The sequence below is a fragment of the Lygodium microphyllum genome, chromosome 18 (genome assembly GCF_053477565.2).
Source record: "Lygodium microphyllum isolate KBCC chromosome 18, Lygodium_microphyllum_v1.1.10, whole genome shotgun sequence".
NCBI classification, from domain to species: Eukaryota; Viridiplantae; Streptophyta; class Polypodiopsida; order Schizaeales; family Lygodiaceae; genus Lygodium; species Lygodium microphyllum.
Window position 1 is genome coordinate 138,719,949 of NC_141152.1, and position 21,984 is coordinate 138,741,932.

Consider the following 21,984-nt stretch of genomic DNA (forward strand, 5'->3'; position numbering starts at 1 on the left):
TCACACGTGTGTTACTTAACACCTTGCCAAGAACGTTGAGTCCAGTCCAAATTCACCGCCTTCACCTTTCACCGCATTTTCAGCAAGCAGAAAACATTGCTACTCCGCCTTTACCTTTGGTGTTCCTTCCAATCTCCAAGCATTTCACTGCTTCCCCAACAAAGGAAACCTTCGAGCATATTTTCGTCATTAGGTTGAGTTTGTGAAGAACAAGCTCCAAAGAAGGTATGGTTTTCTGCATCCTGCTTTTTAATAACATGCTCCATTCAATGCATTTTTTTTTATACTTTTCCTTAATCCTTTATGTTATTATGAGCTTATCAGCACTACAAAAGAATTTTTTCCACAGTGGGAGCATTCCTTAATGTTGTGGAGATTTAAGACAATTTTCAAACTTTTTCCCTAATTCTGTGGATATTTTATGTAATTTTAAAAGCTTTCCTTAGATCAAAGCTTTTTTTTTCTTGGGTTTGTTGATTTCTTTGCTATTCATGAGTTGTCCGGTGAAACGTGAAAAGAACGTGCTTCAAGAAGTTCTCCTATCTTAAATTCACGTTTCACTGGACACAATGGACAACAAGTCCGGTGAAACGCGAAAAGAAGCAGCTGCAAGGAGGCGCCTTGCCTGACACTCGCATTTCACTGGACACGCTAGAGAAAAAGTGAGCTGAAACGTGAAAATGACATGCAACATGGATACCTCTTGTCTGAAACTCGCGTTTCGTTGGACATGCTGGAGAAGAAGCAACATGTATTTTTTTGGCAGATGGCTAGGACTAAGGCAACAGCAAGAAAGGAGAAGATTGATCCTAGGGGCTTAACATCAAAGATTCATCAATCTTCAAAGCCTCAGAAGCTCTTTAGAAAGTCAAAGCCAAAGAGAAAGTTTTCTCAAAATGTCAGGTGCCTAAGGGAGATTAGGAAGGCAGTAAAGGCTCTTGACAATGCAATTCCAAAGTTGTCTTTTCAGAGGCTTGTCAGGGAGATTTGTGACAAATATAGTTTGGATAGTTTCAGATGGACAAGGACAGCTCTTAATTGTATACAAGAAGCCGCAGAGGATTTTTTAGTTGAGTTTTTTCAAGATGCCTATATTTGTGCTGCTCATGCTCATAGGCTCACACTCATGGACAAGGACATGGTAATTCTTAGGAGGCTAAGATATAGATTTTCAAAGGTCCTTGAGCCAATTCCCCTCACTGATGTGAAGACATTTAATATCCTTAATGTGCCCCCAGTTAGGAGAAAGAAAGATGATTCTGGTCTCAGGGTTGAGGATGTCACCCATGAGAGGGATACAAGGCAACATGAAAAAGAGGAGAAAGCTAAAGAGGAACACACAGATAAATCGAGAGAGTATAGGAGGCAAAGGGCTGAAGAAAGGGAAACAGAGCAACTAGAGTCCTTTGAAAATGAGCTAGCCACCCTTCTTGAAGCAGCTAATCCAAAAGGATTCAGTGTGTTTTGTTTCTTACCTAGTGACTTAGGTAAAAGAACTGAGGTTATCTCCTTTGATGCTGTATGTGTTCAGATTCTAAAGGATAAAAGAAGAGAAGTAAATGACAGTATTATTCTTGTTGGCCTAAGGTATATCCATCCATAGTTACTTATCATTTTTGATATTTTTTTAACAATAAGATTTTTCTTGTTTATACTCACTATTTCTATGCCTTTTCTAGGTATATAATGCATGAGTTTCCTTTGGATATACAACAAAAAATTGAGGTTCTTGATCCATCTATCTCATTCTTTATGAGGAACTAGCTTGATATAAGTTTTATTGAGCACTGGTTCAATCTGATTGACTTCGATACTTTGGAGCTCCTTATAATTCCATATAATGAAAAGTTATAAGTGATTCAATATTCTATTAGAGTTTTTGAGATTTTATCCTACTAATTTGTTGAGATATGATTGCTTTTAGTTCTCATTGGAGCTTGATTGCAATAGACCTTGTGGATAAGCAATGTTTTTTAATCAACTATATGAAAGGAAGTTATGGAAATGCTAAATTGTAAGTTATATTATCCAAGGGCTCCTTGATATTTCAATTATTTTTTTTGTAAGTACTCTAACTTTCAACATATGTTATATATAGAGGTGCCAAAAGATTAATTGAAGAGCTAGAGAAAAGACCCCCTATGCCATCTGATTTGCTAATTGCAACAATGCAATATAGACAAGTTGCAATAAGTTATTCATTAAAATAATTGAAACATAAGTTTATTCTATGAACTACCATCCGTCCTCTTTATAGTTTTACTTTGTTTTGGTGGTTGCAGTGTCCCCATCAGGATGATAGCCATTCTTGTGGCTGGAGGGTGATTGCAAATGCTAGAAGAATGGTTAACTTTGTTTATCTTAATGATGATAAACATGTAAAGGTAATATGAAAGATGCTAAACTTTAAGATAGATATTAATTGCAAATATTCCATTGATGATAATGAACTAAAACTCTTTATTCTATAAATGTGTGACAGTTTTCAAAGGATTGCTATGCATCTGAGCATGTTTGGTATGTCAAAGCAAAGATCTTGAAGTATATAATGGTCAATTGTATACAACAAACAACAGAGATTGGTGGGGATTTGCACCATGAAGGAGATGCGGTGCCTATAACCACGGAAGGTGAAGCCACAGCTTCAACACCTTCTATACCCAAGACATCAAAGAAAGGCAAAAGGACTCCTAGAAAGGATAGTTCTCCAAAAAAGAAATAGCTTTGCCATATCGCCTTGTAAGCCTTAATATATAGAAATTTGCCCTTCAGCCCTTGTATATCTCATAGAGATGGCAGATAAACATCTGCTACAAAATTTATACATATATTGTATATTGATAGTAAAGATATATTTTCTTGAATGTCCTTGCAGTGTATATTATTTTCTCCTTTTCGATATCTGTAAAAAATAAATTACAAATGTTAGTTAGTTAGAAAGTGAGATCTTGATATACATCTAAGTAGATATAATATGATGTGAAAACTTACTCGTTTCTTGTCAAGTTGGAATACAAAGGAGCATGGTAGCTCAATGTCTTCATTTTGTAAATCCATCCTCACTTGATGTAGCGTACATGATTTTCTGATCTTTAAGATTGCAATAATACAGATATCAAGATCCACTATAGGATCTTTGCTGAAATCATTAAGATTCTGGTTTAAAGCAACTAGACTACTACCAATAAAATGCCATCGAATATAGTAAAAGCTAAGGATAAAATTTTGAGTAGCAATCATATATTTACAAGCTATAGAGTCTTGATCTATCTTACATATAATTTTTCCTTCTATCCTTGTATCCCATCCTTCATCAACAAATTGTATGATATGATTATATGTTAGTTTCTTCACTGAAAGCATGGTTTTTGTTATTCTTATCTCCATATTAGAGAAGAAATCAATAAATATATTAATAGGCATAAACAAAGTAACTTTGCTTAGCCTACTTGAGATATTAGATTTTAGTGCTTTTTGGATCTCAGAAAATATCTTACATCTATAGCCCTCACTACTAGCTGGACTTGGCAAAGGCCACTAGCTTGAAAAATCTGGCAAAGGAAGGAGTTTTATGTTGGGGGTAAAGGCGCCTCCATCGTTCCGCCCCGTGTATTACTACACTGACAGTACCCGCCACTGCACAATGCAGGTGGCGGGCGCCCGTCATGTCACTTTATTCTTTATTCTTTTAGTGACAATTTGAATAAAGGAAGGCCCGATCACACATTGTGACTGTTGGAGTTCCCATTTCTTGTCTCTCTCTTTCTTGCTCTTGCTCTCCCGCCATAGCTCGCGTGCAAGCTTCGATCCTTCTCACCTTTCAACTGGTATCAGAGCTTGGCATTCTCTTACTCGATCTCGACTCGGTGCTTCCCGACCTTCGCATCGACTCGCTTCACACATTGGGTCTCCATCCCGACAGCCATAGCCGACCTCTCGAGCTCTCGACTCTCCCCGGCTTCCCGAGCTCCATCCCGGCCTTCTTGAGCTTCATCAGGGCCTTGACCTTGAGGTATTGCTTCAGCATTTGCAGGCATTTGAGTGTATTCTCAGTTTGAAACAGGGCAGGAACAAAGGGCAGCCACTCTTCTTGAGCTCCATAGCTCATATCTTCCCTCCCCTTTGCATTGGGCCTTCATGGCTTGGTATGTGCCTACCTTGGGCCATCATTGAGCCCCCCCGCACTCAACATTCATCCACGTTGATCAGCAACCATTTTCCAGCAACTCACGCTGATTTCAGCGTACCTATTCAGCCCTCCCCTTCTCACGTGTTGAAGCTGCAACCACTTGATCTTCATCAAGCCCTTGTGTGTGGCCTATTGGGGCTTATTTTGGAGCCCCCCAACCATCATAACTCCACGTGATTGGCAGCAGCACTCCAGGCCTCAACACGCTAAATCTGGCGCCCATTTTCAGACTTTGACCTCCACGTTTTACAGCTGAATGCTTTGTTGCTCATTGAGCACTCATCATTGGCCTATTTGGAGGGCATTTGAGCCATTTTTTGGATGTCATTTTGATGCTTTGGCTTGACATTGAGGTTGGGATCTGATCATTCTCATTTTTGAAATTGTCATTCACTACATAACAGTGCTGGAAATAGGGCAGCACCCCTGACACTGACATTTGTTGCTTATGTCTCATTCCATTGGAGCTATTTGATGCCCGTATGCGGTCTACTTCCTATCCGGATGTATTGGGGATGTATGCATTTGGTTTGACCATGATTTTGGCTTGAATTCGGGGCTGAAATCTACTATTTAGAATAGTAAATACATGCTAGAATAACAGTGGGCTGAAGGTACTTTACATGCTTTGGCACTTACCTACCGATACCGGATGTATGCTTTGAGCTTTGGCATGATGTCTCTGACATTTGGGGACGACTTGGAGCATATGTATGAGATTATGGGATGCTTTTGAGCTTCGCATTAGCTCTGTCTTCACTGGCATTTGGACCGACTTGGCATGCTCGTGGACCGCCTATGCCTCATGTCTCTGCTTGACAGTTAGGCTTTTGCATTACATGCTTTGGTTCGTGACATATGCTATTTGGTTCGTGTATGCCATACTGACATTTGGAGCTTGGATTTGGATGTATTTGAGCATTCCCGGCTTACTTGATCACTGATCTTGGTTGCTATTTGGATGTCATTGAGTTGATCGAGAGCTTATTTGGGCTTATGGATTGCTTCATGGTTAATACGACCGGTGCTTCATGTATGTCATGCTCTCTTGGATGCGCTTGATGCATTGACAGGGTCACTTATCACTGGTGCTTTCTCTTGGGTTTTTTGAGCTTCTGAGCTTGCTTTGTACGCCTTTTGTGCCAGTGGGAGCATTTTACATGCTTGCTTGACCTTTGACAGTTGCATGCTATTGGAGCACTTACATGTATTTGGAGCAGTTTATGTCTTGAGCAGCTACATACGCATTGAGACTTTGGGATCATACTCCAATCTTTATGGATATGCATTGATGTACTCTTGGTTCACAGGATGCTTATGAGATGAGTCTCATATTTGGATCTTTCTCTTTTAGCAGACACCTATTTGTGTCAGGTTTTGGCAGTTATAGGAACACTTTGGCTAGAGTGTCTGGGGGTGTGCCTTTCACTTGGCAGATCTTATTTTGACATGCTTCGGTGTTGAGCTCATGTTCTTTTCACTGTCATTGGCCTTGCTTAGTCCATTTCATGCCGGCTTTGGACCTAGCATTGTTTGCTTGACATTGGATCCTATTATGGGACAGTTTGCTCTCTAGACTGCATACCTGCAATTTATTACAGGAAGCAGTTATTGGTGGACTGAGGTGTACTTTTCATACTGAAATATCCTAATTTGGTGTACCGCACCTAGTACTAAGTGGGCAGCAACTTTTGACACACTTTGCTCGCCCTTTGGACCCGTTTTGGTCATTTTTGGGCAGTTTCTGCATTAAAACAGCAAGCAGTTTTGGGCTATTGGGGCATTTCCAGCCTGCATAATGGCGTCATCTTTGCATGATAGTGCCATCTTTAACATTACAAAGTTGGATGGTACCAACTACTATTATTGGAAGAGTCAAATTTGGCAGGTCTTGGTGCAGAAATCTCAGATTAAGCCACTTTGGTTGAGTGGGGAGCAGCCTGAAACTATGGACAATGACGACTGGCTTGAACTTGATGAGCTATGCAAGTCCACGATTGTATTGTCTCTCACTGAACAGGTACATTATAATGTATTTGAGGAAGCACATAGTGCATGGGATCTATGGAATAAGATCAAGAATCTTTATGAAAACTCCCGCGAGTCAGATGTATTGGTTGAAGCAGCTAATGGATCTGCGCATGAAGGATAATGCGACTATGTCTGCTCACTTGAGCCAGTTCCATGCTATACTGAAGAACCTGACTTCACATGATATCACCTTTGGAGAGGAAGTAACTCCTCTTTTCTTACTTGGGACTCTGAATGAGTCATGGGATGTTTTCCGTACTGCTCTTTGTGCCGCTAGTGCTACTCTAAAATTGGCAGATGTTGAGAGTGCTCTTCTTCAGGAAGATGTGAATCGCAAAAACTTGGATGCCTCTCGTGGTAGTCATGCTTTGACAATTAGAGGCAGGAATGACAGGTATGACCGTGGTAATGGCGGAGGCCGTGACTCGCAGAAGGGTTAGTCTAAATCTCGTGGCAAGTCGCGTAGTAAGTCGCGTGGGCGCAATGCAAATGTCACTTGTCATCATTGTGGGAGAAAGGGCCATATTAGACCACAGTGTCATGAGTTGCGCAATAACACCATATTGGGGAATATGGGAATTTCCCATAAGTTTGGGACATGTGGTCAAATCTTTGGATTTGTCATAACTTGAATACTATAACTCCAAATCGAGCGCTCTATAACTCAATAGATTCCATTTTTCAAGCGCTTTCCAATGATAGGTCACATCATATGGTTTTGAGAAACTTATGGGCATGTTATCCGGGTGCCACCTTTTTAGTATTCAAAAAATGGGAATTAGGAGATTCCCAAACTCACTAATATTGTGTTCAATGAGAAGTACAAGGATAAGGGGAAAGATAAAGTGCAGGAGAAGTCCTCTGATTGCAGCATAGTACCTGCGAAGTCCAGCGTCAAGATTGAGGAAATTAATGTCATGCAGACTGAGGAGTCCGATGGTGGTGATGAGTTTATACTTGTAGCTAGTTCTTCTGATGCTTCACACTTGATTGAGACATCTAGTATGTATGCATAGTGCTGGTTATTGGATTCAGGAGCATCCTTCCATGTGACGCCTTACCGTGAGTGGTTCCACTCTTATCGCACTATATCTGGTTCAGTCAGACTTGGAGATGACAGGTCTCTTGACATTGTGGGCATGGGTGATATTCAGTTGCAGTTTTCCACTGGCAGTTCTTTTTTGCTTAGGGATGTACGTCATGTACCTGCACTTACGCGCAATCTTATGTTTGCAGGACAGCTGGATGATGCAGGATTTCATGTATGTTTTGGGGATTCTGCCTGGAAGATTACTCGTGGCAGACTTGTGCTTGCTAGAGGCGCCAAGGCTAGCAGCTTCTATCCTCTTGTTGTATCTGGGTCCTCAGTTGACCATGTTTTGGCAGTGGGTTCTATCCCACATGTATCACTTTGGCATGCTCGTTTAGGGTACATGTCTTTGAAGGGAATGAAAATGTTATCTGGTTTGCAGTATCTTCCGCCTTTGGATTATGCATGTTTTGACTCGTGTGATCATTGTCTTTATGGTAAGCAGAATAGGTCTACGCATAAGAAATTGGGTAGGCCACACATGAGTGAGCCCTTGGCATTGGTGTATTCCGATGTTTGTGGGCCTATGCCTTGCATGTCTATGGGTGGCGCGAAGTACTTCGTTACCTTCATTGATGATTTTTCTAGGAAAGTGTGGGCTTATCCAATAAAGCAGAAGTCCGATGTCTTGGCAGTTTTTCAAAGATGGCTTGCTCTTGTTGGGAACCAGACTGGGTATAGGCTGAAATGCCTTAGGACACATAATGGGGGAGAATATGTCTCGCATGCTTTTGAGTAGTTTTGTGATGACAGGGGTATTAAGCGTCAGTTGACCGCCCCTTATACCCCACCCTAGAATGGTTTGGCTGAGCGCATGAACATGACTATTCAGGAGTGTGTGCGCTCTATGCTTAGCCATGCAGGCCTACCCCAGAGTTTTTGGGCTGAGGCAGTTAGTACGGCAGTGCATGTCATAAATCGATCGCCTTCCAGTGGATTGGATTTTCAGGTTGCAGAGGAAGTTTGGGCTGGTAAGCCACCTCTTATGCGCATCTCCGTGTCTTTGGATGTGAGGCATTCTGCCATGTGCCCAAGGACAAGAGGAGTAAATTGGATCCAAAGAGCATTAAATACATATTCCTTGGCTATGGTGAGTCAGGAGAGATGGGCTATCGCCTATGGGATCCGCAGGCACGGAAAATAGTATGCAGCCATGATGTCGTCTTCCATGAAGACAAGATGCACAGGCAGCCTGAGAAGGTGGTTGAGATCCGCAGAGTGATCTTTCAAGAGGAGCCTAGAGCTCCACCACAGCCAGTAGTACAGCCTGCAGCAGTTCCTCCACAGGGCCAGGGTGTTGGACAGGCAGTTAGACAGGCAGCAGAGCCTGCGGTGAGATGGTCTGCTAGAGACAGACGTCCACCTGATAGATTTCAGCCCTCTATGCATTATGTTTTGGTTACAGATGCAGGAGAGCCTTTCACTTATGATGAGGCTATGCGCAGGGGTGACACTCACTCCTGGGAGAGGGCTATGCAGTCTGAGATAGACTCCCTGCATAAGAATGAGACTTGGGATTTGGTTGCCTTGCCTAAGGGCAAGAAGGCTTTTCCATGCAAGTGGGTGTACAAGTTGAAAAGTACCCCTGGACACCCCAAGCCGGCATACAAGGCTAGATTGGTAGCAAAGGGTTTTAAGCAGGAACATGGTGTGGACTTTGATGAGGTCTTCTCTCCTGTGGTTAAGATGACCACCCTGTGCTTAGTCTTGGCTTTGGTTGCACAGCTTGACTTAGATCTATATCAGATGGATGTCAAGACGGCTTTTCTACATGGGGACTGCAATGATGAGATCTATATGGATTAGCCTAAGGGCTTTGCAGAACCTGGCAGGGAGCACCTAGTGTGCAAGTTGAAGAAGAGCTTGTATGGCTTGAAGCAGACACCTAGGGAATGGTATCATAAGTTTGATGCCTTTATGCAGTCACAGGGCTACAGCAGGAGTGCTATGGATCCGTGTCTTTACAGGAAGAAAGCCGGTGATGGCAGTTTTCTTATCTTGGTACTCTATGTTGATGATATGTTGATAGCAGGGAAAGCTCATGATGAGCTAGATGCTCTTAAATCTCAGCTGAAGAAGAGCTTTGAGATGAAGGATTTGGGATAGGCCTCACATATACTTGGGATGCGCATTAAGCGTGATAGGCATCAGGAGCTTTTGTATCTCTCACAACGGGAGTACATTCATAAAGTCCTTGAGCGCTTCCGCATGCAGGACGTAAAGCCTATTGGCTGTCCATTACCTTCTTATGTGAAGGTATCACAGGCCGATTGTCCGCAGACAGATGAGCAGAGGGTCGAGATGGCCAAGATCCCTTATGCTTCAGCCGTGGGCAGTTTGATGTATGCCATGATAGCCACTCGTCCAGATATTGCGCATGCAGTTGGTGTTGTGGCACGCTATATGGCTACACCTGGCAAACATTGGGATGCCGTGAAGCGTATCATGAGGTACCTAAAGGGCACAGCAGATATGTGTATTTGCTATGGCAGCCAGGATACAGGGGTCGTGGGGTACACTGACTCCGATTATGCAGGACATGCAGATAGTAGGAAGTCCACTTCTGGGTATGTATTCACCTATGTTGGAGGGGCTGTCTCTTGGATATCCAGGGTTCAGAAGTGTACGACTTTGTCTACCACTAAGGCCGAGTATGTTGCAGCCACTGAGGATTGCAAGGAGGCCATATGGTTAGGCCGTCTAGTTGCTGACCTTGGGATTGATGCTACACCTACACTGCATTCGGATTCTATGAGTGCCATTCAGTTGCCTAAGAATCCGGTCTTCCATGCGAAGACGAAACACATTGAGATGAGGTATCACTTCATACGTGGTGTCGTGGAGGACAGGTCTGTTGACCTTGTCAAGATCTCCACTGACGAGAATCCTGCAGATCTGCTCACAAAGAGCCTCACTACTGAGCGGTTTGCCTTCCTTAGGAGGTTGATGGGCGTTGGATGAGATGTCGCCTTTCCTCATCCCTTGTACCTATGTACAGTTGTACTGTCTTTTTCTTTTCTTTTTCTATCTCACTGGGGCAGATTTGCCTTTAAGTGGGAGGTTGTTGGGGGTAAAGGCGCCTCCGCCGTGCCGCCCCATGTATTACTACACTGACAATACCCGCCACTGCACACTGCAGGTGGCGGGTGCCCATCACGTCACTTTATTCTTTATTCTTTTAGTGACAGTTTGAATAAAGGAAGGCCCGGTCACACATTGTGACTGTTGGAGTTCCCATTTCTTGTCTCTCTCTTTCTTGCTCTTGCTCTCCCGCCATAGCTCGCGTGCAAGCTTCGATCCTTCTCACCTTTCATTTTATTGATCCCCATTGGCAACGCCGCATAGTAATAACATAAGAATGGTCATAAAAGAATATTCCATTCTCTGCAAGCTCTGTCTTCTTTCTGCCTCTATAAATTTTTTCTCCAATTGAACCATGTATAACATCAATAACATCAATTATAAACTCCACTAGTTGCCATTCCTCAAGATTAAAGGGATAGACATCTACAAGACAAACAAATATTATAATGGAAAAACCTAAACCATGTTTAAGAAAGAAAAAACTTTAAGAATCAAATTCTTACAATTTGGTCTATGCATTGGAAGCTTTGAAGATCGAGGTTTCAAACACAGCTCTCTATGCATGAACACATGTTGCACTAGTACCTCTTTGATGCTATTCTTATTTGCTCCAAGCTCAAAATCTCGGATTCTGCCCTTCCAAGCAGAGATAAACGAGCTCTCATGTCTTTGCCTTTTTCCACGTTTTGCTTGTTGCGTGGTGATCCAACTACCTTTGCTAATGATAGTAGGAATCCATCTTCCATTAGTTTGGAATGAGTTAAACACTGATATGGATGTGATTTGGGAGCTTAGATGCCTTGTTGAAGGTCGAATTTCTGTATCCATGGTAGAAGAGAGAGAGAGAGAGACACACACACACACACACACACACAGAGGACCAGGCTACCACAACGGAGGGAAAAACAATAGAGGAATAAAATAAAGGAGGGAAAAAACTGAGCGCCATGCTTTTCACCAATTTGAATTTCAATTACATCAGTCATTATCATTAATCTAGAAACATCATTAAATAAAAGTAGCCGAGACGCTATGCCATTAATGCAAAAGATGTCATAATCACGAATATAAGAGACTAAAAATAGATAATAAAAATACAAAATTTTAATATTATTATATTTATATATTTTTGTAAAATTATTTTTTAATTTTTTAAAAATAGAAGTTCCGTTACAGAGGCTTTGCTCTTATTGGTCTAGAGCACTCTCTCTCCACATCCTAAAAGGCATTTTCGAGACCTCAAAACTCCCCTAATGACGATCGAAGTACAAAAGGGGAAAAGAAGCCGACTGAATGAAGTGGAATTGTTAATGTCTCAACTCCTGTGGATCAAAATCAGGTTTTTCTAAGACCCAAGATTTATGGTAAATTATAAGTTTGAAAATATAATTTAAATTCATTAGAACTTGGGACGGAAAAATTCTCCTGTTCTTCCAGGTAGGAGAGACTTACATACTAGGGCAAGGACATCCTAGTGGACTCAATGCTTAACAACATTTAGGAGTTAGATTGGTAAACTATCTAGGGGAAAATTCCTATGAAAACCTAGTCGATGCTAAGGTCGTTGAAAAGGGTGGAGCACCAGTCCATAACTCGAAAAGCACGAAACACCATATTGGAGAATTTGGGAATTTTCCATAAGTTTGGGACACGTGGTCAAATCTTTGGATTCGTCATAACTTGAACACCATAACTCCAAATCAAGCGCTCTATATCTCAATAGATTCCATTTTTCAAGTGCTTTCCAATGATAGGTCACAACATATGGTTTTGTGAAACTTATGGGCATGTTATCCGAGTGCCACTTTTTTAGTATTCAAAAAATGGGAATTGGGAGATTCCCAAACTCACTAATATTGTGTTACGAGTTGAATTGGCACTCTACTATGTAGATTCTTGTTCCTTACAAGCAAAGACGAACTTAGGGAAAACCCCAATTCCTAAGGTATCAGATCTTGCGAGTTGCAATCGACCTAAGGAAGAATACTGAGGGTATTTAGGGAAGGAACTTCATCCTAATAGGAATGTTGTACAAACCACCAAACTTGTCTATGTTTGAAACAATAGGACAGTGTTAGCCTTGATCAAATCAGGATCAAGGGGAAGACCACTTAGATCATTTAAAGTATCTAGAAGAAATTTGTTAAATTGACCTTGCAAAGCCCTAACCCAAGGGGGAGAGCGGACTTTATGGTAGTTGATTTATGCTAAGCATGTTGCTTGGAACTGTTGAAATGGTTTTAACGAAGGTTGATCTTGTTAAAGATGGATTGCTGACCCAAGTTATGTTTGGTTGTTTGAAAAGGGTATCCCCAAGTGAATGTCGATTGGTTGTGTTGGTAAGAGGAGAGAATCGTACTAAGGATAGATGGATCATAAGCAAGGTGATTGCTTGATGTGGTTTTGGATGCTAATCCAAGTTGTTTGTGATTGATGATTGCATGGCCTGGTCTGAGATGACTGATTGCCATGGAAACAAAAGGGATGTTTTCCCCAGTAAATGTTATTAAGCTGGTTGCTTCAGCTGTGGTTGATTTCCTAAATGGATAATTAAGGAAGGATGGCACTAGCTACCCCCCGCGAACCGCCAAACCCTAAACAAGGGGGTTATGAATCCGCGCAGGGAATGTGGACCGAACCCGCCACGAGAGGTCTCTCCTTGGAAATTACTTGGCATAGGAGGATGCGGCAGAGAGGAAGACTTAATTCTCCTGTATGGGCACGAGACAAACATTAATCTGAAGATAATTTAAGGAAGTGTTTAATCTTGTTTTATCTTGTTTTTGTATCAGTGCCCTAAATTACGTAAAGGAACCTGTGATTAATGGGTTCATTAAGAAATTTGCTTTTATGTGCCAAACATAATGTGGTAGGTAATTAGATAACTAAAACAACCCCCGAGTGAAGCATGGTGGATGTGACCAATGGGTCTATCCTATGGAAGGGTGGTCTCGGTTAGCCAAGAGCTTTCCTCAATGGGATTTATTTGATGCGAATGTTAGTTAGACAAGAACCTTAGAACTTGTAAGTTGAAACCCCGATTCATACTGTTTTAAGGGATCGGAATGGGACTATGCCCTACAGGCAGAGAGGTCGAGCGATGCCTCCCTCTCGTTTCCCATTCTCTTTGAACCAAGTGTGGTATGAGTCTGCGAGTCTGCTTGGGTCCAGTTGTATCTACGCAAAGTGGAACAGTTGTCAACCAACACTAGAAGGCTGTTAGGAAGACTCGATTGCTAGGAACCCAGACTTCAGGTCGATCCTAGTGGGAATGGCTGGATAAGTTCCATTGTTGGGCAGACTCGAGAGACCCTAGTTAGCAAACCCCGTGTCATTCCTTGGGAGTGCCGGGCGGTGTCTTCTAGATATATCTCTTGATGGATTGCTAAGACGTGTCCTATGATTTGAGGAGCGGGCACATTACAATTACTTTAATGAGTCTTACTACTATTGTAGCAAACAGACTGGTTGTTATGAATACTCATACTAGTTTACTACAATAGATACATTTACTAGTTTGTTTGCTACAATAGATTAATTTTATATGAATGTGTCATGTAATTCCCTATCTTCCAATACTCATACTAGTTTACTACTGTTTTAGCAAACACACTCATATAAAACTAATCTAGACATGGATTGGTTTGAAACAAAAAGCAAGTTAGCTATGCCGCAATATTAGTATATATGGAAGAGGAATTAAGGAAAAACCTAATTATACACAATAGGATACATAAGCTTTGAGAAAAGGGTGTTTAAATGCATGACTATGGAAGATGGAAGAGAAAGAGAAGACTCATCATGACATTGACAAGAAGAACTGACTGTTACTCAAATGAATGAGGTTCCAAGATGGAAGCTTGGACTCATAAACAAAATCTTGAGTATGACACTAACTATGACTACAGGGACAAAGCATAATGGTATTCCATCATTGAATGATAAGAAAGTACAATACTTTGTAGGCTCATGATGGTTTCCTTTTTCTACACTATGCCTATGGGATTGAGACATCCTACATTTCAGGCATCCTCTCTAGTAAGCTGTATGAGTCTTGCTCTACTACATACAAAAAGGCTATCACATGGGTGTGATTGCATAACTCTCAATGCCCCTCCTCAATCACAACTGTAAAGAAAGCACTAAGTCTACAGAGACTCTCATGAGTAGAACCTTGCTAAGTGTGGGCATAACACAAACATGTGAAGAACCCAAAGGAGGCTGTTGCAAGAAAAACAAAACATCATGCTAAGAGTGGGTGTACCCAAACATGGCAAACATCCAATGATTGTTACAAGGCGTCATTAAGTGTGTAGAGGTTGTTATGAATAGGCTACATGAGGAGTTTTACAAGGATTATGATAGGAGCATTTGTGGCTAGTGCATATAATAAAATATTCTCGTAAAAAGTGGAGACAAGAACTGACAAGCCCTTGTGGTTTTCTTCATCAGATATGTCATGGTAGGCATACCAGATTTTCTTTTCTTTTTCCTCTTGTTTGATGTAGTCCACTTTTTTTTCTTTGATGCTCTTTTTGTCTTCATGGTTTTCTTTTTCTTGGTCTACTTCTTTATGGTCTCTTTGGTATTCTTCTTCATTGACTTTGCTTGCATTAGTCCTCATGTCCCCCTCAAGCAAAGGTACTGCCACCTTTGAGATTTGCATGATGACCAAGGTAGCTAGAATTTCTTCAAAATCTTGAAATGAAATAATTTATTTCACTTGGATGTAGGCATCTCCATTTCTTCCTGTAGTAGGTAGAGCACACAAGTCTTCCATGTAGTGTAAATGGGTAAGAAGAGATATGTTGCTTGTAACGTGTCCCCTAGTATCATCCAAGACACGTCTTAGCAATCCATCGGAAAGGATGTCTAGAAAGCTATGCCTGGCACTCCCGTGGAATGTTACGGGTTTTGCAATCTAGGTCTTTCCGTGTCTGCCACGTAGCGGAAGTATCCAGGCCATTCCCATTTAGGATCGATCGGAATTAGGGTTTTCCTGATGGGTCATTAGCTAACAGCAACTAGCGTCAGACCCGAGCGAACTACTTTACGCAGAAATGCCAGGTCTGAAGTGGATTCACACTGCACTTGGTTCAAGGAGAATGGGAAACGAGAGGAATGCAAAGCTCAACCTCTCTGCCATAAGACATAGTCCCATTCCGTTCCCCTAAAACAGTGTAAATCGGGTAAGATGTAACTCTAGGTCATCGTTCTCGTTATTCTTTTTGATGATGATGATCATTCCGTTGTTCTTCGAGATTTTTGAGAAAAGTTCCCGGCTAACCGGGACCACCCAACTGTAGGACGGGCCCATGGCCCATCCTCCGCACTTTCCTCGGTTTGTTTTAGTTATGTAATTATCTAACATATTAATTTGACATATAACAATCAGCTTCGTTAATTTAACCCCATTAAGCACTGGTTCCTTCACGTAATCTTATCACGTGACATAGAAAAACAATATCAAGCAAGTTCTTTCTTTACATTTTATCATTTTATCTTTGAAATACAAGGAGTTCCGCCCGTAGGCTTGTCCATAATTCGCCCGAAGGCTATCCAGTAATCTCCAGGGATCACTATTCCAAGCTTCCGCCCGTCAACTAGTATGCGGGCCCCGAGATCCAAACCCGAGTCACGTTAGCCTCTTGTGCAGGACTCGGAAGGCGAGGGATTTACGGCTAGAGCCCCCCTGGCACCCAAGCGTCCTCCTACTCCAAGTAGAGCTTAACGGAGAGACCTCTCGCGGCGGGTTCGGTCCACGTTCCCGGTGCGGTCAACAACCCCCTTGGTTAGGGTCAGGCAGGCAGTCGGGGGTAACTGAAGCTGCCTCTCCCTTCAGGCCTTTTAACCTGAAGTATAGGTACTCATTTAATTTGTAATTCATAATTCAAACAGAATCCTAAAATCTCTAGCAAGCACAAACATTTCCATTAATCAACCCAGTTGTATGGCAAACTGCTAAGGAAGTGTTCTTTCCTTTTTGAGTGTATCAGCACTCGTTCCCAAGGTGTCTTGTAAATTGGCAAGATCCTTTTACATTTTGGTGTTAGGGCATACCCAACTTGGTTAACCCTAAAGTGCTTTAGATATGCTAGTTTCTGGTTTACAACTTTCCTTATTTAGAAGGATATCCAAAAATATGTCTTTTTGCAAGATAACTTGCGTAAGGATCTGCCGTCCTTGATGAGAGTTTTTCCCCTTTCTCCTTGTGAATCAACCACAAGACTAAATGATTTCATACATGTTGCGCAAGTCCTGCGATGGAATAATCCGTTTAGATTCTTTAAGCTGACGTATGTCAGGCCTAGGGTTTCTTCTTTTAAGAACCTTAGGGAAAAACCCTAGTTTCTTATCTTTATGAATTTATTGTCCCTACGGTAAGGAAAGTAGTCAAGTGTTAGGGTATGAATGTTTCTATGTTTATATTGGTTCAATTATCTTTTGGAAGGTAATATTAATCGTCTTGTCACGGTTTTACTATCCTTGTGACAATTTACTTTCCCAATCAATACAGTTTATTGTGGCATATAGCATAATGCCAAGGTGATACAAAGAGCGACAATACTCCTTGGGACAAAAAAGGCCTAGCTGTGAAATAGGTGTATACACACTTTATTAGTCCCCAATTCCTCAAATAGCAAGGGAAAAGTATTAATAGAGTGTCATCCAGCAATTCCCCATTACATTTTCTTCCCAAATGAGTTCGTATATCTAATTTTTATACTTGTTGATTCCTAACATTTAACTTCCGTTTTCTTTAAAGATGAACTCATGCCAAATAACAACAATTTCCTTTCTAAGATGTGCAACTAGCAAAGATAACTCCCTAATAATTTGAGCATCGAAAGAAACCTTTCATGAATTTAGCCATTTACCATGATTCGTTGCGAAAGGAATAAGACTAATGGTGCAATATATAATTTCTACACCTTAGGAATATATTACTATAGTAAATGGTTAATCTTGCTTGTAATTTTATAATGCTTGATGCAATTTGAAGAAAGCTAAGTTGTATACATTGTCATTCATAACCTAAACTCCTTCGTTACAAATAACTCGAACAAATATATCCTATCCTTAACAATTTTTCTTTGCATGATCGACTTAAAACCGAATTAATGCCAAGAAGAAAAACCTGGCTTTGAGGTGAGATATCCACATGGATACTGGGGGATGACCCTCTCGCAGCTACGCCTTGGACTTTCTTCGGCGGCATCGTAGTTCGAATGTGAGATAGCCTTTTCCTCTTTCTTCTGGAATTCCACCGTCTTCTCCTTCCTTCCCTTTCTTTTGTCTTTTTCCACTCTTCCTCCTTCACTTCTTCTTTTCACTCCCTCTACTTTCCCTCCCTATCTTTTATCTCATGGCTATTTTTCCCTTACGGGGTACCATTTGAGGCCATGATGATGGTTAGGTTCGGGGGGGAAAATAATAATGGGGATACGGGGGGATTAGGAAGAAAGCTTAGGGAGTTGTGGGAAAATGAAAGTTATGAGGGGGTTGAAGAAGGGTTATAAGGGGGTGGAAAAGGTCTTAGGGGAATTAAAACCAGGGGTAGGTTCCCAAAGTCTAAGGGAAGGGCTTAAGGGGAAAATAGAATTTACTAATCCTAGGGAGGGTTTAGAACTGGGGGGGGAAAAGAAAAAAAAAAGACTTTAAAGGGATTAAACCCGGGGGAGGGGGAACAAAAGGGGTTTTAGGGGGGGACTTAAACCCGGGGGAGGGGGAACAAAGGGGCTTAGATGGAACCTTTAGAAATGGGGGCTTAAATCGGGGGGGGGGGGGGGAGATTATAAACCTTGGAAGGGCTTATGGGAGCCCACAGGAAGGGGGGCTACCTAAGGGGGCTTTAGAAGCTTCCAAAGAAGCTTCTAAAGTCTTCTCAGCTCGTGATTTTTAACACGTGGAGGAAGAAGAGGGGTTGGCGAAGCTTGTTGGCGACGGCGCAGCAGATCCAACCTCCGGCTCCTTACCTCCACGCAGCACTACATGACCTTCTCCCTCCCTCTAAACGATGGCATCACCTGATGGCAAAGCGGCGGCAGCAACCTTCTTTTTTTTCTCTCATGGCTCTAGCCTCCCCTCCTTTCAATGATATGGCGGCACTCTCCTCGCGGCAGGGTTGTCTCCTTCGACCTCTTCTCTCACGGCTCCAGCCTCCCTCCTCTTTTACCAGCGGCCCCCCCTGATTAAATAGTGGAGGGGAGGGGGATCTTCCCTCCTTGTGTGTCGACACGCATGTCCTCCCTCCCTCCAAAGGCTCCACCAAGGAGCTTAATAGCTCCTTCTATTCCCCTCCCCCTCTAGCTCGTCAGTCGGCTGGAGGGATAAGGGGGGAATAAAAAAAATTCCATTAAATAATTCTTTTTTTAAAACGCGGAATATTACATTACTCTTCATGAACGGCATCCATTTAAAACTCTTCATGCTTGGCATTCTCATTAGTGAGAACCAACTTCAAAAAGTGTGGTAAAACAAGCAAAGAGCTAATCTTGAATATGCCAAAAAACAAAAGTGCCAAGAAGCACTAGATAAGTATCAAGAGATACTACCTTGATGAGCTTAATGTTGATGCTTGATCTTCTTCCTGAGCTTCAGTCTTCCAAATCTTCTTAATGAGGGTTGCACTTGCTAGAAAATGAATAGATCAGTGTCGTACTGCTACACGCACACCGTGTAAAAAAAATCTAGAGTGTGACTTTCTTTTAAATTTAGAGAGCCTATGCCACTTCAGGCATTAGTGTTAGTGTCTCCATGGTTCAAAATATTAGTTTTTTGGACAAGTTTTTAGCCAATTTTTGATATTCTAGATATTATCTCTTGTAAAAATCCATAAAACTATAAAAAACTTCTAGATTAGGATGACATGTAAAAGAAATCTTGTAGCTTTCAGTCAATTTGAGAGGATTTTATCTAAAAAGAGAGATTGAAGAAATCACACGACGCACGATTGCTATTTTCAAGCAGTGAACAGCACTCCGAAGGGGGAGATGAAGAAGGAGTGATCTAGTAAAATTCTTGCCAAATGTGCTAGTATTTTACCCCCCTTTTGGAGCCAATGGAAGCATTAGATGGGCGATTTGAGCAGCATAGAGAAAGGTATCATTTTATACACGTTTTTGTCTATTAGAGTAATATCTTCTCATAATGCTAAAAGAAATTGATAGGCTTCATCTCTGTTAGTATTCTTCTACATTTTCAAATTATTATTTTTTGAGTATTCTTCTACGTCTTCAATTTCTTTGAACCCCTTCTCTTTCATCTACTCCTCTCTCTAAATCTACCTTCACCCTGCTGTCTCTTATCTTCAAGAACTTGGCTTAAAACCTTCAACCCTTCTCTTATCTTTACCATCTTTGGAGTCTAAGCTCTTGAACCCCCATACATACTTCTCTTGCTAAACCCCTGTGGTGACCTTCAACCCTACGTGTTGCAACATTGGTAAACCCGACGTGAAGGTTAGTGTAAGAGAACTCCAAGATGGATGATTCTTCAGGAGATCCTCTACAACAGCTGGTGTGCATACTGCAACACACTCAGCAACAATAAATCCAAATGTTACAACAACAACAACAAAGGAAAAACAAAGAGAACATTGATTCCACAGGTATCAAGGCCCTAGAGGAAGTTGGATGGGAATTAAAACAATTTAATTGTCAAAATGCCTCTGTTTTATTTGCTTGTATATTGAAAATATACTCTGTTTTGGTGTACCCAACATGCATGGAGTCACTATTTTGCCATACTAGCCAAGCATAGTCTTGAAAAGAGAATCCATGGTCTTTTTGAGCAAGATGCGGATTGGGTTGTATTCAAAAAAGCCCTACGCGAAGAATTCCTCTTAGAAGACTCTGGCCTAATGGCAACGAAAAGTTTCACTAATTGGGTTAAGAAACCCAACAAAGGTTTAGTTGCAACAGCTTTATACTATGAATTTGAAAGTAAATTTCTACAACTTGATATTGAAGACCAACAAAGTATGGAAGGTCAGAAGATTGAATTATTCCTTAAGACAGCAGATCCCATTCTGCAAGAGAAGCTTGCCGATTGCCTAGAAGATGCTACCTTTGAATCAGGGGTCAAGACTGCATGGATAGATATTACTAATCGCCACCACTCTTTTGTCAAAGGAACCTTCATAATTGAAAGAGAATTTCGAGACTTTTGCGCATTTTTGAGAGTCCAAAGTGACTTTCGTTACTTCAGCCAACACAGGAGGGGAGACTTTTCTTTTACGGAGCGGCTTTAAAAAGGGTTGCAGTTAACATGATTGCTCGAAGAGAGCGGATGATGCGACTAAGATTGGGCTCTTCTTCAACTTCAAAAACTCCATTGATGGAGCTTGTTCCACCTTCAAAATCCCCTATTCCTTTGACTAATCAACCAACTCTTTCTTCTTCTATTCTTTTTAAAAATGATGTCATGGATGAACTCATTAAAATCATGGGTGACCTTCATCTGAATCTTACAGAAATTAGTTCCAAGTTGGAGAAGCCGAATGTCAAAGTTGAAGAACGATGACGCTCATCAACTCAAAGACCCATGAGAGAAGGCTTTAAGAGATGTTGTATTTGGTGTGATAGCCAACAACATGACAAGAGGGAGTGTTCTGACTTCCGTGAGATTGAAGCACAGAAGCACGTCTTTTGAAAAGACAGAAAAATTCATGCAGCTGAAACTGGTCTTCCACTGGAGCCAAAATTTGGCAATGGTGGAATGAAGAAAAGATTAGAAGATTTAGTTGTAAAGAATGCCTATGCAACAATTGATGCAGCTACCTATGGGCTGCAAATTGAGCCAATTAAATCAAGGTTAAAAGTATGTAAAGCTAATGTGCAATCTAAAGTATGGATGCAGGTACTAGATCAAATGGAATATGATAAAGCAACCAAAGAAGATTTGGCTAATGCCAGTGAGTTCATTCAAGGAATAACTGGTTGGAAAGAACCGGTAAATTCTTTTTTGGCCTTTGCACATTTGGCTGACGTTAATCATGAAGAAGTCTTGATTGAAGAAAAGAGAAGAAGAGAAGATGAATTAGGGCCTTCCTCCTCTGGCCCTCCGAAATGGGTAACTAGAAAAATACCTGAACAACCAAGGTTTGCTGAAAATATAACCTTAGATCAAGAGATGGAAGATGCGCTACACGCAAAGAAGATTGAAGGAAAGAAGAAATGCAAGCAACCAGGCTACAAATTGCAATCTGACATAGAATCTGCAAAACTGATCTCAAATGAATGCTAGAAGAATGAATTCTAGGAAGTAAAATTGAATTCACCTTAGGCAAAATTCTTGGAATTGCCAAATGTGAATTCCATGATGTAATTATTAATGTAATCAAAAGGAAAAGACAATATGTTGGTGATGAATTTGAAGAAACAGTGCATGCTTTTTTGCAAGTTTTTTGAGATTTTGTGTAGGATGAAGAGAAGCTGACTTCACAAGGAATTCATCTTGAAGCAGTTAAATAATTAATTGTAGCAATTGAAGCTAAAGACAAAGAAAGCATGAATGCAAAAATTAAAGAAGTGAAAGCTAAAAATGTAATTCTTGACTGGTCCAGACCAGTTGGATAGTCCACCTCTCA

General features: G+C 41.3%; 1 long non-coding RNA gene across 2 annotated transcripts; it reads right to left on the reverse strand.

Annotated features, from left to right (window-relative positions):
• Positions 1-2,503: 2,503 nt before the first annotated feature.
• LOC148021434 (uncharacterized) lies at positions 2,504-19,648 on the reverse strand. Of its 2 annotated transcripts, none has more exons than XR_015694541.1 (3): positions 18,950-19,648; positions 2,992-3,090; positions 2,504-2,902 (listed from the first exon to the last, which is right to left on the reverse strand). It is a non-coding gene; the product is annotated as an uncharacterized LOC148021434 (long non-coding RNA). The 2 variants fall into 2 exon arrangements; XR_015694542.1 differs by lacking the exon at positions 18,950-19,648 and adding an exon at positions 17,533-17,828.
• Positions 19,649-21,984: the final 2,336 nt, after the last annotated feature.